At 39.2% G+C, this 17076-nt stretch overlaps 1 protein-coding gene across 1 annotated transcript in view; it reads left to right on the top strand.

Moving 5' to 3' along the window:
* LOC111271442 (uncharacterized) overlaps positions 1-11194 on the top strand; it is a 50312-nt gene extending 39118 nt beyond the window's left edge. The window contains exon 4 of the mRNA XM_086972915.1: positions 10734-11194. The gene's annotated coding sequence lies outside the window, so the exon portion shown is untranslated. The remainder of the gene's footprint in view (positions 1-10733) is intronic.
* The last annotated feature ends 5882 nt before the right edge of the window (positions 11195-17076 follow it).

Genomic DNA, 17076 nt, shown 5'->3' with positions numbered 1-17076 from the left:
TCGTCGTTCTCATATAATACCCATAGCTAACTTATAACTTCAAATAAACGATCGATGGATTCATAATTTATAACTATAAACGTAGTGTCTCTACCAAGCGCAGATCTCGCGTTGCTAAATCAATGATGGCAGCCTTTAAAACTCTGATCGAAGATATAAAAAAATCTTGAAGCACTTAAGGTATTTCGTCTACACTGCCGTTGTCAATTTTAAAGCTGCGTTCCACTTCAGAAGCATTGCGTTGACAAAGCTGGTACAGCAGGGAGAGCAGCTCAACATGTTAGGACTGATGAAAGATATTCCACAGAGAAACCCGGTAATGGTGGACGATGAGGTCGCCAAGGAACACGAGGTGAAACAGACAAACAAATTTGGCGTTGGGGACAATCTAAATCCCCATTTGTTCCTCTTTTGATGACCTACGCTCACACATCCCTCTGTGAACCTGAATCGTAGGCTAACGCGGGAGCCGATTTGATCCGCGGCAGACAATACAAATACTGAACGGCAACGTCATGGACGTTGGCATCTAAATTAATGAGGGAAAGACAGTAGCTACGAAGTTCAGGTAGGAACGCTTCGCGAGAGTGACCCGTTTCCCCTAGACGAGGGAGTTCTCGAAAGACTTGATTCCTTTACGTACCTCGGTTTAACCACAACGATTTGTTATACACATCGAAGAAACAGTCAGAAAAATATTGGTTGCGGCTTCCACGATTCAATGGCCGCTGAAACCAGCAGAGTGAACACGGATCACAAATGATTCGCTCCCAAGATTGCGTTAGCAGCTACCTACAGATTTAGATCATTCAGAAAACCTTGACAGAGTCAAACCGGCGTTCTGAAAACTGATATTTGGCTTTCACGCGATCCACCATCGTTCCTAGAAAAAATCCGCCGAACGTCTTATCTTCTAAAAACCTCATTAACTCATAGCTTAGTCGTCGACAGCCAGAAAGTTAACAGGAGAACATAGGACCTGTCATTTTTTACAACGCGTACTGACTTTACGACTGACAACAATTGGAAGCGGATGAATAGGTCAAATAGACGTATTATCACTAGGTTTACAATCCCATAGGTTTCATCGTCTGATTTGCAAGACATACGAGTACCATAAGCCAGACAAAAATTCCGTTTGTGAACACTCGAAGATTGATTGGGAGTAGCAGAGATCACGTCGGTCCATGTAGTGAAATTGGGTCAGTAAGTCAATTCGTTAGCCCAACTTCAGAGCCTATCTGTATAAGCTTAGATTAATCTATAACTATGCCAGCTTTATAAAATGTATTTATCAAATTAATCAATATTTACAACAAGTTTCATTGTGATCTGTGCGTTTTAATGAATGCGAAACTCTAAATTAAATTATCCTTAAATTGGGTCGTGTTGTATTTTATAGTAAATCGATATAAAATAGTAATCTTCTTACGATAAGTTAATTCGGAGTAAGTTGCTAATAACTCCATAAAGTTTGTCTTAAATGCAGTGTCGATAAAGACTTCTGCTTGTTCCCATTGACTGACGTATACTTACACAGAGTTTCCTGAAAAAGCGCTAAAATCACAAAATGGCCATAAGCCACGTAAATTTCTTGAATGATACGCTATCAGTTAAGTGGGTGTTTTAAGTCTGACGTCCGCTACTGCGGAAAGGTTTTACTTCGTAGATCTGATACCGCCAATCTTAGCTATAGTTGATGTAGCTGTATGTTTTTGCTACAGATTGCAAAATATACGCGTCTGCTAAATGATTGATAAGGATATAAGTTTGTACGTAATTAGGATTTACGAACCGTTTATTAGTTACGCGGTGCGACTTTCTCGTATAATAAATTTGTTTTTAATTGATAGTGCAATAACATTAATGGCCGGTAGATCTACCTTTGATGATTCGGTTAACTGAAACATACATACATTTGCGATTGACCTGTATCAAATTGTACTAAAAGGTCTTATTTTGACACGTTAATCTATTAAGTCAATGGTGATTTTTCTGTTTCCCGGTGTAACAAACAATGAACAATGCGATACCACTATATAGCTAAGTACTTCTGGTGAACTGATACTGCCGGCCTGTGTTATATTCCGAATTTGGCTGCAACTTACCTTTATATTTTGAGTCTAGTTTTTTGTGTCCATGGGCCTCTAACTTTTAAAGCAAACATCTCAAGCTTCTCTTGCAGACATCCGCAACTTGTTCTGTTTCGCAACAAAGTGTTGAGTTATCCTCAGCAAAGTGCAAAGGGTTATCTTCACTCGGCTTTGACTTCTGACACTTTAATGGCCATGCGCAAACCGTTTCCTTTACTTTTTGTCATTGGCTATAGTTCAACAATACGCATATGGTCACACCGACATAGTCACTCCAATAGCCGTTGACCTACGCCATCAGCGTAGAGCCAGACTAAATACTGCTTGGCTGGACGGACGATATGCTTATCTTCTGCGATCTGTTTCGCCGGGACAAGGCTTTGTGCTTCTGTGCCCTACTACACATAAACATAGAGTGCTTTATGAGTCCTGATGTTTACATTTTACTGTTACCTTCACTCCTTTGTAATCCTCGTGGTCAGAGTATCCACCCAGGCACTACAGCTGGTTTCTCAGGTAACAACAAGGGCGCTGAGACTACAGGCTAGAGTTTGGGATGAAGTCTGTGTTTTGTGTTTCTTCGCTGTAGCTTTACAGGGACAAATGCGTCCTTTAATTCGAAACATAGGCTTTGCGATGATAAGCTAAAAATTGGCATCGCTTCGCAAAACTCTGAGTTGTATTTTCCGCAATTTTTTGCGCCAACATTGTTGGACAGTTCTTAATCTGACGTATGTGACATTGGACATTCCAGATGCCTGCTAGCGCAGTTCCAGGCATCTTGTCCCCCGGAGACGCAGAGATAAAGGATTGATCACGCTGTAATCATACGTGAGCTTTATGCTCCCCCACAATAGACACGCGAGTAGATCCCAAAGCCACATTGAGTCGAGCTCTTGAGCTCCACAGCTGTGCGTGACCTATACTCATCACTCATCTTAAGATAAAGGGAGTGGCGGTAGGCTACAGAATTTGCTAAACAAGCTGCTATGATGGCATAGATTATGATGACTGGAAATGGTTTACCAAACGAGAACGATTTCATCAACTAATCGCCAGTGACTGCTATCTATATGGTATATATCGGCGAAGAACAAAACCTCACTGGTATAGTCTCTCGTATGTGTAAAATTCATAGTAAGGATACTGAAGGACAAAACCGCGCGTAGGTATCAATCGTATTAAGAGCAGTATTCGATTAAGGGCTCTATGCGCAAGATTGTAACCGTTACAGAAGACTGCCCAACATGGCCTCTGGCTAGTCCATTTCGAGAGGACCGTATAGACTGAAATGCATGTTTGATGGAGTCAAAGCGGTCTTTCGAAAGCGTGTTGTCACACGCCCTTAATATGCGGCAAGAAATTAAGTGATATAGCTTTTGATTCATGAATTGTTCGAACTGTTTTTCACCGTGAGTAGTTACATCTTGCATCGTAAACGTAAGCGATAATAGCGATAAAGCCAGAAAGGAAAATTATCTACCCCACATATATCCAAATGGCACAGATATTGCGGGCATTTTGGATGAATAATATACATATTTTCCGGAGGGCCCCAACCAGTGAATGAGACACGAAACCCCAATGGCGCAAAAAGCAGGGGTTACTGGATCCCTACCAGGCGCGTGCCCCGAATGGTAGACAGAGGAATGCCTATAAAAGGCGATGGATAACGGAAAACGTGTTATACGTCAAGAATCCCAGCACCAATCAAAACCCCGCGGTCATGCTAAGCAACGATCTTGAAAATATTCAGAACTGCTTAAGCAGGCTACTGGAATGGATGCCGGCGATGAAGGACGTCTTGAGGTGATACTAGAGAAGCTCCAAAGCTTCATCGCCCAACCTAGGATTGGGCACGCATTTCAAGTGTTGGCAAATCTCTTCTACCCAATTACCAATGGCGCATTAGCGTTTTTTTGCGGTCAGCCTCTTTAAAATACATAAAAATATTTATATACTTAAGATTGTGTAAAGCCATCATTCAAGAACTTTAATTCTGTTTGCCGTGTCAATATGAATAGTTAAAAGTTATTTTCTAGTAAGTTAAATAAGAATGGTTTAAGCTCCTTGTACTGGATAATTGAAACAGCCAAACGACGAACTAGACGCTAACCCACCTGTAAATCTAAATAAGAAACAATCGACAAGAACAATTTTATATTTCGCTGTTTAATAAAAATCTAAATAGTTCAACTTATCCTTCTTTAAGTAGTTATCGAGATTACAACCTCTGCAAAAAGCTAACATATTGAACTAACTTTGTACCACCGAACAAAGGCACTATACCAGTATAAGGTTATATGGATTACCAGGATCAGTTAACCGATGTAGAAGAGCTTAAGCATCAAATTTACAAGTCCAGAAATGAATAGACCGATGTCTCATTTGTGCTTTTATTCGCCTAATCATACGTTCTGCTCACAATGCGTACGCAGAAGCGCGTTTTACGTACGCGTAAAGCCTGAAGGCTCGATGAGGATGATTTTTCGTGATCTCGCGCCCCGCCGGTAACAGCTCCTGATTTGGAGTGCGGCTTATTCGTATATCGCATTGTTGCTCTTGTTGTTGTTTTCATTGGAGGAGAAGGATCAGCTGCGATATCAGCAAAAATTGTTTCCCGTTACGGGAAATAGTTTTTGCTACATGTACACTGATGGTGTGTACACGTGAGTTACTCTTTAGATGTTTCGTTGTAACAGAAGATTGTCTTTTTGGGGGCATTCAGGCACGACGATCTACAAGGCCTTCTTTCATAGAAAAAAACCACTATTCGATGGAGGCGCTAGAATTTTTTGCCGGTGATTCCTTAAAATGGATTCAAACGTATGGGCCATATTGGCGCTTCCCGATGAAAATACAAGTAAAAAAAGGCTACGATATGAAACCCGATTATAACAAATTCGATGCCGTAACTTGTGGATACAGAAGTAACAAATATAAATACAATACTTGAGACGCTTAATTGTGGTACATAACGTTATCAACGCCTAATATTAGGAATGAATACTCTGGCGCCCATGAGCCTACAACTATGACAGATACTCCAAAGTCAATAGAGTCTCTCCCCGACGGACAAGCCCCTAGGGCGAATATATACGTCGTCTAATCATTAAACAATGCGTGTTTTACCTGTCTGACTCATAGTTAAAAAAATATATATAATGATATACCTTATTAACAAATTTACAAGTACAAGGTGTCATCGCTTTGCATGTGTTCGACCAGATTAGAACCGGAGACCTATTGGTCCTTAATACACGATACTTGACTCCGCAAGCAATATTAACGCGTAGCAACAATTGATCCTTATCCCTATGCATTGTAACATACAATCATTTTAGCTTGGCAGAAAACGTATGTATTTTTTTATTTTACTGTCAAAAACAGTTTAATTTGTTTTGTAGCTGTCCAACTAAAACAGGAACTGAATAGAAAAAACGATATTGTAGAAAGTTTAATGTACACAGTAAACTTGTGTGTCACTTTCTGCAGATCCTATACGCGGATAAATAGAACTAGCACGGACATATTTAAGTTTGTCCGTAAGAGCAAACGTATTTTTAATTTTTCGGCGAAATTTAAGTTGAGCGTGTTCCTATAGGTCGTGTGTAGTGAGGTTTTGGCCTAATCTTCATACATGTTTTAACTCAAGCACCTTTTGTCTCTAGCACCGCCTACCCAACACCGTTTCAATAGTCATTATTGTGGAATCTGCACTCAAGTTCCGTTCAAAGTGATGCCACGTTCAAGCGCGGGGCAGCACTCGTTTTCCATTCCACCAGTTGAATACCTTAGAGGTAGAAGCTAACAGGCGGGAAAATGTAAAACATCTTTGTATCTAAGGCCAGCACTGTTGTCAGGCCAAGCCTCCACGATGGCCCAGCTTTGATCTGGCGGTCTATTCTATTTTTCCAGCTATTGATACACGCTGAACGCATGAATTTGCGGCAGCAACTAAATTCGGTTCACTAAAGCTCTGTTTCAATGGCAGCACCGCATGTGCACCCTGGATCTCTAAACAATTGAAAATTTCCGTCTCGATTGTCCTCCGAATATCACGCCACCTATTCTAAACCCCTTTTAAGGCCAATCCTTCCGAATGACTTCAGCTCTCCTAGGCTCTTCGACGTCTTTATGGGGAGTTGAACTTTTGCCTATGTTCTGGGGTCATGAGAAGCATCTGTATTCGTTGCTTCTTACTTCGCTGTCTAAGAAGGATGTTGAGCAAGTAGTTAAGCCATATTCAGGCGGTATTCACCCGTGATACTGGGCAGACTGCGATACAAAAGGATTAGAAGATCAGCTAGGATCGTTAATTGAGCATGCTTGTTACAATTGGAACTTTTTAAAGCGAATATTCTATGCACAGTAAGTTTTGAGTCTGCGACAGGATGACTAGCGGGTTTTTCAATTTATATAATTAATTATGGCTGTATGAGGGAATATAATTTCTGCCCTCATTCATGTTATATTTTTTCTCAACTGTTTGTACGCTATAAGTAGAAACCGGTCAATTATCGCGCTGCCTAATGACGCGGAAGTGACATTCAATTTACTTGGGCAGGCAGTAAAATTCAGTAAAAACAGTAATTTTCCTCTCGGGTTTGTAAAATACAAGTGGTTTCACAAACACCTTTTTCTGTAACTATTTAAACGAAGCCATCGCGCCTTCAATGTAACTAAGAAAGGTTGAGTTTTTTTCATATAAACCGATCATATTGGGCGCTTCTTTATACTTATCAATACTCTGCAATGATACTGTTATTTTTCTTGACATTCAATTAACTAATCTGATGTAGAAACGCGTGGGTGAAATTGTTTCAAAGACTAAATCAAACGGATCGAGTGCCACATTTGAGAAAAATTAGCCGCGTTTTGTCTCCCATGGACTTTTTTCTAAGAAGCGAAATTTGAGTTTAAATACCGTGACCTTTCCTATATCTTCGCTTGGCCTAATTACAATAGGACCTTCGATGTTTGCTTTAAGGCCAACTAAGTGCAGAAGGTGCCAGTCGAACGCTTCCTTACTTTTTTTTTATTTCATACAAATGCAGTGGAGAGCTTCATATCACTAGTGCTGTCCAACGAGTACAAAACAAGAAGGGAAAACGTTAAAATGGAGATATCCATTCAAGCGAACGCGCGTTCGATAATCCGGTGCACACACTAGATTGTTTTCCCAGTGCTGCTTTCAAAAACTAATAGCTTGTAATTGCATACCGTGTATACTTTTGGTGCAATTTCTTAATAGAATGCTAGAAAAACCGAGAAGTCGAATGAACGGCTAGGTTCTGAAGGTTTTCTAGTTGTGAAGTTTCAGTTATGTCGGTCCCTAACTTATACCGTTCCTAAGGTGAACTTTAGACGAAATCAGCAATTGAATCTAACCGATAAGCTAACGGCACTTTTGGCATCTGAGTGTTCCGAGAGCAGCTATTATTTTGTTCGTTAGTATAACTGGAACACAAACATTTTGCACGGTATTTACTTACGAGCTGTACGCGTGCCTGAAATCCATATTTCACCATTTTAGCAATTAATAACCATGAGAAAGCTCTGAGGCTAAATACATATCTATTGTTGATCTTTAACTATCGCTATTGAGAAAACAAAAGAAGACGACGATGATCGGCCAATTGAGTGGCCTTAAACGAGTTTCATTATCATTGAATGTCCTTGTCCTCACATGCTTATTTCATTAGGACAACATTGAAACCCTTAAGATTTCTTCACGTTCTTTGAAGGTCCTCATACTTTGCGGTAAAAGAAAAATTTGAGAGCAAGAGACAGTGTATCAGAAAAAAGATACTAAAGGAGCTAGCTCAGGACTCCTCACGCACCTTAAAGCGGAAGGATCTACTACCGACTTCAAGTCATTTAGGCACTGTATTGAATAGGACCCTACGTGCAGCTACTGCTGTACCGTTCTAACAAACTAGCCGCCTTAGTATAAGACGCCTGTGCCTAGATTAGCTCTAAAATGTTTAGTGACGTTTCAAGTTGTGTCCAAGTTAACAACAATATCAGATAAGGTAACTTGCAGCTCAGTTTTATCTTTAAAAACTTCGCGTATTGATCATCAAGGCATGTTTAAAAGTCTATCCGTAAAGGAGATTTGGGTTACGAGTGCTAAGAAAAAAACACACCGGCGTTTCAATTGAGGCTCGATTTAAAAACTCCTGGATAGTTTATTAATGATCAGGTTTTTTCGTGTGGTACGGCTAAATTTAACATTTTATAGACTTTTTGCGATAGTGTATGTCAGAACCGTTATTAACTAGATGTAAAACATGTTTGTGTAGTGCGGCACTGGAGCGTAAAGGAAATCACATATTTTGATTCCGACGCAAAACAGTTGTGTATTTGAGATGGGTTCTCATAGACAAAACTGCAATAAAGGCCGATAGAGAAAGGCCATACAATTGAAATTCTGTGAACCTTGTTTATACCAGCCCTGTTCGCCGCTGCTACTAGCCATTGGCAAAGTTCCGCGGATTTTCATCTGCCTTATACATTTCAGCTGCAAATTAATAGCTACTGAACAATTTATAAAATGTGTAGGTGGTGGATAGCTTGCAGAACACATCCAAATACGATTTTTGTACGATAGAAGTCCATGCAGCTGTACTTTTTCAACCACATTACCTTTTCTATATTCTCCAACGCTACCGAGAATGAAATCAAGAGTGACTAAGGTTCCTGGGATATTTTCTATTGCCGTCAGAAGCGACAGAGAGAGTTACGAGTAAAAGTAAAGACTTCGGTGGACGGTCACGATGGAGACTTTTCGACGCTTATCAACTGAAACAGGGGTGGTAAAGGGCTGCAAAACGCCATTTCTAATAACGCGTTGAACTCTAGGGCGAAGCATTTTGTAGGCGTGGTTTTCCTCTGGCGCCTAATGCTATTGGTCGGCCCAAATAAAACGAAAGGTGTTAGAACAGTTCGGATAAACTGACCGTTTCAGGTAACATTCTAAATGACTAAAAGAAAAGAAAAAGAACCAATATTTCCTGCATTATGTTCGCATATAGTATGCTCGAAAAGGCTCTTATTTTGAAGATTGTCGTAGAAAAAAAATTGCTAGGCTTGCTCGTATAAGAACGGTCCGTTTGTTGTAAACAATTTGGTGAAGCACTTAGAAAAAGTTAATTGTTTTTGTGTGCGAAAAGTTCATCGCTCAAACTTCTGTGGTGGAGTAAACTCGAAGTGGACGATTTCTTCCAGCGTCGTTTGTGTATTCATATATTGATGTTATGGGTGTTATCATCACAAGTACAGGTCACCAAAGTTCATGTGTTTCATCCCTCGGTGTCTGCCTAAAAAGTTAATCCTTTAAGGCTAACAGCAACTGCCGGATGCAACCAAGCAAAATATACCTCTAAACGTGTGACAAGTAAAAGAAACTTTAAACAGAACATGAGTAAATATATTTAAGACCCGCATATATAGTAGCAGTGCAAGATTTCTAATCACTCTTAATATACGACTTGAGCTGACAAACTCAGGAGGCTAAGGTAACGTCATTTCACCACGAATTACTGTCAACGTTTTTTTCACTGTGTGTCAGTCTGCATTTAGGTCGTTGCTTCATGTCGACCTAATCACGATGTACGTAAATTCATGTCATTATCATAATTATTTACCTTAATTACAAGAAACGTCGGAGGCGAAAACTTATAATTCAAATACTCCAGATATGATACCTTACTAACGTATGCACAGCCGTAGCAAAACATAGCAGCGCCTGCTGAAGAAGATCCAAGGCAGGCAATACTTTTTACTTACGCTGCCGTGCCGCTAAGTGTTGGCTAGCCACAGCAGATCCTATTGACCTTTTTCGGAAACTTCAACTTACTAGTGACCCATATTTTCGTGTTACGCCGATCGCCGGAAGCCACTCGTTCTATGACTTCAGGGGAATCGCTTGGCCCGCTCCTCATCAGTCTCATCTATGAGCATTCGGTCCTTCATGTCGCTCTGCCACCTCCTAACCTCCCAGCCGTGTCAGATAGGCCTTTTCACGTGGCCATTATACTGTTAACCGCCAGCTTTGATTCCTCTTATGTAGCCAGGTCTCCTGCTTCAGTGTGGCCCCCGGCAAGTTACGATATCGGTAAAAACAGACTGTTATCTCACGCTTTCTGGGCCATCAACAACAGCGGCCATGGCCTGTGCTTGACTGTGCTTATTGGTAATGTTAATGTGCTATTGTTGTCATCGTCGTACTTTGCTATCACAGTGATTGCCTTGTCCAGTTCGTCAACATCGGACGTGGGCGTTGTCCTGGTCATTCTATTCAAACGAAGTAAGTGACATCCGCTTGATGCATCACAATGCAGCCTAACTGGACACCCAAAACCGGACAAGGCCCAGGCCCTAAATTCCAGAAGAAGTGATGCACATGCACATATTATGGGGAGCATTATATAGCAATGACACGCATGTGGCTGCAACGCAACAGGGATAAGAGTAATGGGGGCACCGTTTGGGGCAGAATCTCTGCGGGATATCGCTAGTGCGTACGAATAGAAAGTATCACGGCTACCAGCAACAACAGTTCTAGCCTTCTCCGATGACAAAATTATTATTTCTTACTATTTATACAGAAGTTTTCGCTGTCCGTCTGCTTACCAGGAAGGCTACACGAGGAAGATTCTTTTGGGTGTCGACGGTGTCTATCCCAGTCGGGTCGCTATCCCATGACAGCTTTGACCCCATTATGTCCCCAAGAACCGTCTACGATGCGGAAGATCATGTCGAGTGTTCGCCGCTGGTGTTCCTACGGCTTCTATTGCAGCTGCTGTCATCTCTCTATCGTTGAAGATAGCAAGAAGAGGAGCTATGGCTTGAACTCTCTGTGTTCGTTCGTTGCTAGTAACCGTAGCTGGCCAAGTATTAGTGAGACAGAGGGTAAAGGCTCGAGGGTAAGCTAAAGCCAAGAAACGTTATTATTTTTTCGGTGGTTCAACGGCCTATCACTACTGGAAGAGACAGCGTGTTCGGGCAGTTATAGAGAGCGCAATGACGCATAAGAAAGTTAATAATACAAAAGTCATTGAGGTGGCTAGTTGCCTTACCTGTGTCAATAAAAATTTTTTTGTTTCCATTCCCCCTTTAACCAAAGTGTTTTGCTAGAGATTCTGTTTGCTCTAACTGTTATGCATGCAACCTTAAAATTTCTCGCATCAATTTGTTTATATCAGTAGTATTTCTGCTGCTTACGAAAATAATACTCCGGTGATGAATTGACATGGGATCGAAAACATTATTTCCAATACTAAAATTAATTTTTTCAATAAATGAAAAATAAATATTTCATGCAACCGGCATAAAGAGCAGGTGAACTAAACTTCTGTACTTTAAGAATGTCTAAAGAAAACTAACGTGTCCTGGCTTGTATCTATGCAGAACGACTGTATATACACCGGTGTTTTATCTGCCACAAGTTTTACCTTGAAAAAGTTTGGGTAAGGAAGACAGAATAAATGTTTTTGTTTTTCAAGAGCGCCAAAATATCAGTACGTCCATTCTAACGTGCTTTACAAAAAAATGATGTATTTATTGTAGTTCGAGAAAACGAAATCTAAATGTTACGTTTTATGTTCAAATGTGACAAATATGTACGGTATTTATGTGTTGTGGGTATTTTTTAAAACCTCGGAGCCAAGAGACATCTACTCATAGTTTTATGGTGAGACCAGTGAGCTGGGATAATTCAAATAACTGGGATAGTTCGCAAAAAATACGATGTATGCAAAAAACGGTACCCCGACTACACCCTCCTCTATTTATCCGGCATAAAATACGATAAAATATTTCAAATGCGAACGATGAACTTTATAAGTTTGTCATGTTGTTCCTTTTGTATGTTTAGAGCAAAAATTGACTTCCAAGAACCGCTGTTCGTACACTATCGCCTCAAACAAATGAAGAGACCTCCAAACGCTTCGTTATTTACCACAGATGTTCTCTATGTGCTTGTCTACTAAAGTGAAAGCGGCACGTTTCCTGGCGTGTGGCACTTTGTGAGCTTCTCGTGTTATGGCATAAAAATGTTAGCCTACGTGTATTTGAGAAAATTGGGTTAAACATTTAAACGTTGATTGAAAATAGAATATCACAATCATAAAACGAGATAAAGATGTCTATCGATAAAGAATAAGTCTAGTAAATTGTTTTTTATTAGAGAAGTAACTATTTCATTAAATCAGAATTTATAATAGCTTCGGGTCGGAAAAATTTAAGCCGTTCAAAGGTGCTACGTACGTCAGCTGTAAGGCTGGCTGTTAAAATTATCAGTTCATGTTTCGTACTGTGCTGGCAAACAACAATAAATAAATAGGTACATCGATTAAGATTTGTCTACACCAAGCTGGTGAAATAATAATATCAATAATCGACTGTAATGTAATCATTCTATAAATATTTTTTTTGATAAATTTCGTCACTATTTTAAATATACAAGACTTGTAGTACCGTTAGTATTGATTCTAAAGATTCCCACAGTGTCCTTCAGTCGACATACTCTATAAAGATACCGTTTGGCTATATTAAGTTTATTAACAGTTGGCCATGCAGATTTTCGTGGTGAAGTGTGCTAGAAAACGCACAACTGGACAAGGGACTCCATATTGAAACGGCTACGAATCCAGCATATGTGTCCACTGCGACCAAAATGCAAAGATGACTCTGTCGACACGTAACTAACCTACCTCACTGTGGAGGCTGCGAGGATAACAGCCAAAAACGAGGTCTTGACCGAGCAAAACAAGAAGTATGCTTTCTTCATAACAAAATCCCTTTCCCAGTAGCTTACGATAAAACTATGAGAATTTGTGCAGTTCATTCATGCACTCTATCACTGGGAAGTGGGAACTCGGAGCGAACACAGCCAAAGAAGTTCTGAAGGAAAAAGGGTGCCTCGGGCGGCAGCAGAGAATCAGGTTCATTCCCCTGGGGTTGTAAACAAAGCAGACAAGTTTACAAATATTGGAATGTAACGCCACGGCAATTGATCCATAGACATCTACCGCTTCTACGGAACCAAGTCCATCTGCCGAGATTGAGTTCGACACTGCACTAAGTGTCTATGTTAATTTGGTTTTTAAAAAATTCTGTCTTAAAAAAGATTACAAGTATAGCATACACATATTAGCATCACAACCTAAGAATAGTGGCAGCATAAATGTAGTAGTTGCAGGAGCGGTTCGTAAGTTCTACTATGCGAATCCCAATCGAAGCTGCCAGGCAAATTTTTATAGTCCTCACTATTAAATAGACCACCAAAGGATAATCTGTTCAGGTAGACATGTGCGTAATTTTAGAACCTTCCGGCTCGGAACTATTCTATTTCTAAAGTTTTCTTCTCCATACGTAAAGTGTCAATTTATTATTCTGAAGCAATCAAGCACCCGGTGATAATAAATTGGTTGGATTTAATCCATTTCTGAAACTTCTTTTTTATCTCGAATGTCAAGTAGTTGTTCCAGTACCTAACTTAGACCAAGGAAACTAAGTTTTCAAGGTAGGTGTTCAAATATGCTCGTTTACGGCTTAAACCAGCAAGCTGTATTTAGATTAACGCCTGCATATCCCTTTATGAGCCCTGGAAAGTAAAACTATCTACGTTTATGTTAGCTTAATCCTATGCTAGAGCGAAAACCGTAAAGAGCTCCTAATATATATATATATATATATATATATATATATATATATATATATATATATTACTCAGTTGAGCCTTATGAACAAATTCTATGTCGCAAATGGTTTTCATATTTGGACAATGCTTCATAAAAATTGGAAGAAAGTTGGATTTGTGGTTTGACGCATCTTCAGAACGCTCATTTCGCCAGAAGATTCTCAATTACTCAAAGATGTCGACCTGTACATAATGTTATTTCAAAGATAGATAATTTGATAGGTTTGGTAAATGAGAGATAAATTGAACTTAAATTGAACTAACTTAATGAATGATATAGAACTTAATTTAAATTGGAAACCACATCTGGCAAGATGATACGCTGTAGTTGCTTTTTATTGTACTGCTACTATTATTATTATTGAGATTTAAGTCTAATTTACTTCCGTTTTGAGTTTTGCATCAATAACTGTCAAATGCCACACCTCCTTTACCTGATCTACGTTTGATTGACGATGAGCACATTATTAATAATTACTATTGGCCGGTCAAATCAACGTCCAGCCAATTCTGACATACGTACCACCCATTTAGCTTCAGTTTCTCATGTGCATTCTATCTGGATTAAGTTTACTTCACTCGAGCTATATGGCGCAATCAATAATTATGAAAAAGAAACGCCTATTTGACATCAGTAGTGTACAGACGTGAGCCAGTAGATTCGATTCAACGATTTCATAAAGGAAATATTTAGGCACCGTCTCTTTGCTGGTTGAGTTAATCATACAACAGTAACAGAATGTATAGTAATTTTTGTATCAGCAAATCGTACCCACTAGAATAATGGATTTCGAATAGATAAGGCCATCCATCTTGCAGAGCATTATTATGACGGGTAAAATCTAAGCCTTGGAGGGAAGGCAATTTTCAAATCGTGCAAACTGGGGCTACAAGCATCCGCCTGTATCTTCTCGTAGACAATGAGCGCGCTATAAGCAGCATCTCGGGTCTTCTGAGTGATTTTTTTCAAACTTTTTGAATATGTTTGAGCATGGCTGAAATAGGCGCTGTACCACACTGTACCCGGGCAACAATAGCATACAAGATCTTTGAACCCGAGATTTAAAGTAAACGATAGCAGTAACAGTAAAATAGTATATGATGTATAAATGTTACCTACATGAATAATATCTCCGCATAATTTGTAGGAAATGTTTCACTATAATAGAGGACTCCCCCGGCTAGGCCGAAAGGGTCAGATATGCTAAAGTTTTCCTTCATTACACCATTAGAGCGAATTAGCTGAAAGTCATTTCAAAGAAGCAAGCAACAACAACCCAAATGTTTAAATGCTCTACATAATTACTATATACCCAATACTGACAAATAAAAAAAATATGGGGGAAACCATAGTAAAAAAAGTGTAATGCCCAAATTTAGATTTAAATACAAATATTATATATATACTTAAATGTAAATACAAACGTATCCACAGAAATTATTGTTATTATTAACAAATTCTTATAATTAATTTTGTTAGAAGAACGCATGACGTGTTCAACAGCCACCTTTATTAAAGGTCATATTCTAGCTGTGGATGGTAAGATCTATTTCACAGGTGATTCACATTGAAAAACGCTTTCATATCACACGCCTGTGTCTGGTCGAAGTAATACGAAACGACTACGTTATGAGAATTTATTATCATGTAGACATACTTTGCTCGGGACTGAGGTTCTCGGTGCTGCGTTTTCGCGTATTTGACCTTTGTCTCTAGCTAACAATGCTGAAGTTCTATTAACTATAATAAATGAAAATAGCTTCACTGGTTCAAAAAAGTCGGTTACTTACAACAATTTCTGTAGAATACTGCAAACTGCACACTGCGGGAAGATATAAACATTCGTTATTCAAATTAAATTACTATACATAGTGGCACAAAATATATGAAAGCAAAAAAATTACACTCATCACCTTACAGCAGAGGGGCAGAGTGGATCTGGTATGCAGTATATAGGCGTTGCTAGTTCAATTATTTATCACATTGTAAAAATCCAGCGATTTGCACTAGCTTCATAAGACTTCGTATAGTACGGATAGTTTATTGCATCATCGGCTGTAGAACAGCATATCCAGATGTTTTTATGCACTTGCCGTATACAAACTTGTATAGCCAAGATAAGTTTTCATTCGTGTTGCCAACCGTCTGCTTCTATCAAGCACTAATTGGTTAAGTTATAGTGCTCTTGTATCTCGCAAGAAATTTGTGGACTGCAAGAAACGAATATGCCCGTGGTACGATATGCCAACATGCTTATTCTAATCGTTCATACACTGCGTAATCTATTGCTCTAGCTGCTTTAAGCAGAAAAACTTTGGATAAGCTAGAGTAAATAGAATACACTCGAGTTCTGCACCCCGTACCGCGGTTTAGCAGTGCTTCACAAGGCTGGTTCCCACCGTAAAATAGCATGTGCTTACGCCTTCTTTCGGACCTAGACGAGCACGTGTCTTTTCGGTTTCGCGAGCAACACGTTACCATCATAGCATCACGGGGACACGGTTGATCAAATAATCAGAATAATAAGTAACGCTTTCCTTCCTCAGGCGTTATCATACATCCTATTTTGAAAAAAAACTATTATCCTTTATCGGAAACACAGGCAAATTATTCAAATTAAATTACCATACATAGTGGCACAAGACATATGGAAGTTATATATATATATATATATATATTAAATTATAATATATATATATATATATATATATATAAATAAAGGTAAAGTGCGGCTATACGCGTTTTGAGGCATTTTGAGCGTATATGAAACCTCATGCCGTCATTAGTAATTTCACAGGGAAATTGAAAGCCTTAAAACAGTACAAATGAGCATATGTGTATATTTGTCAAGTTAAATTGACGGATCGTATTTAATTTTTGCACTTGTGGGACTATATGTTGTTGTCATCAACGACGTGACACAGATGTTGAGTTCCTTTTAGAAGAAATTGCAACGACATAATGCATAGTTTAGACAATCGATATATGCGGATATTCATGATGATGGATTGGAATTTATTATACACGGATTATTATTTGTACTAGAATCCAGCGTAACCATGATAGTTAGCTTCAGATATGTCGAGTTGGCCTTGGAGAACCGTGCGTAAATTATTGTTACTGCACGCTTTTCAAATTAACTATAACTCGTGAAGAGGCTATTACCCGGGCCCGATTTCATGTAATACAGCAGAACGCTACGTGGACCTATAGTGAATAAATCATTATCTTTTGCCTGTTTAACAATAAAAAATTATAAACTAGCATCGTCTATA

Source organism: Varroa jacobsoni, unplaced genomic scaffold, assembly GCF_002532875.2.
Source record: "Varroa jacobsoni isolate VJ856 unplaced genomic scaffold, vjacob_1.0 contig00626, whole genome shotgun sequence".
Classification (NCBI taxonomy): Eukaryota; Metazoa; Arthropoda; class Arachnida; order Mesostigmata; family Varroidae; genus Varroa; species Varroa jacobsoni.
Note: the sequence above shows the minus strand (reverse complement) of the source record. Positions and strands in the feature narration are given on the sequence as shown.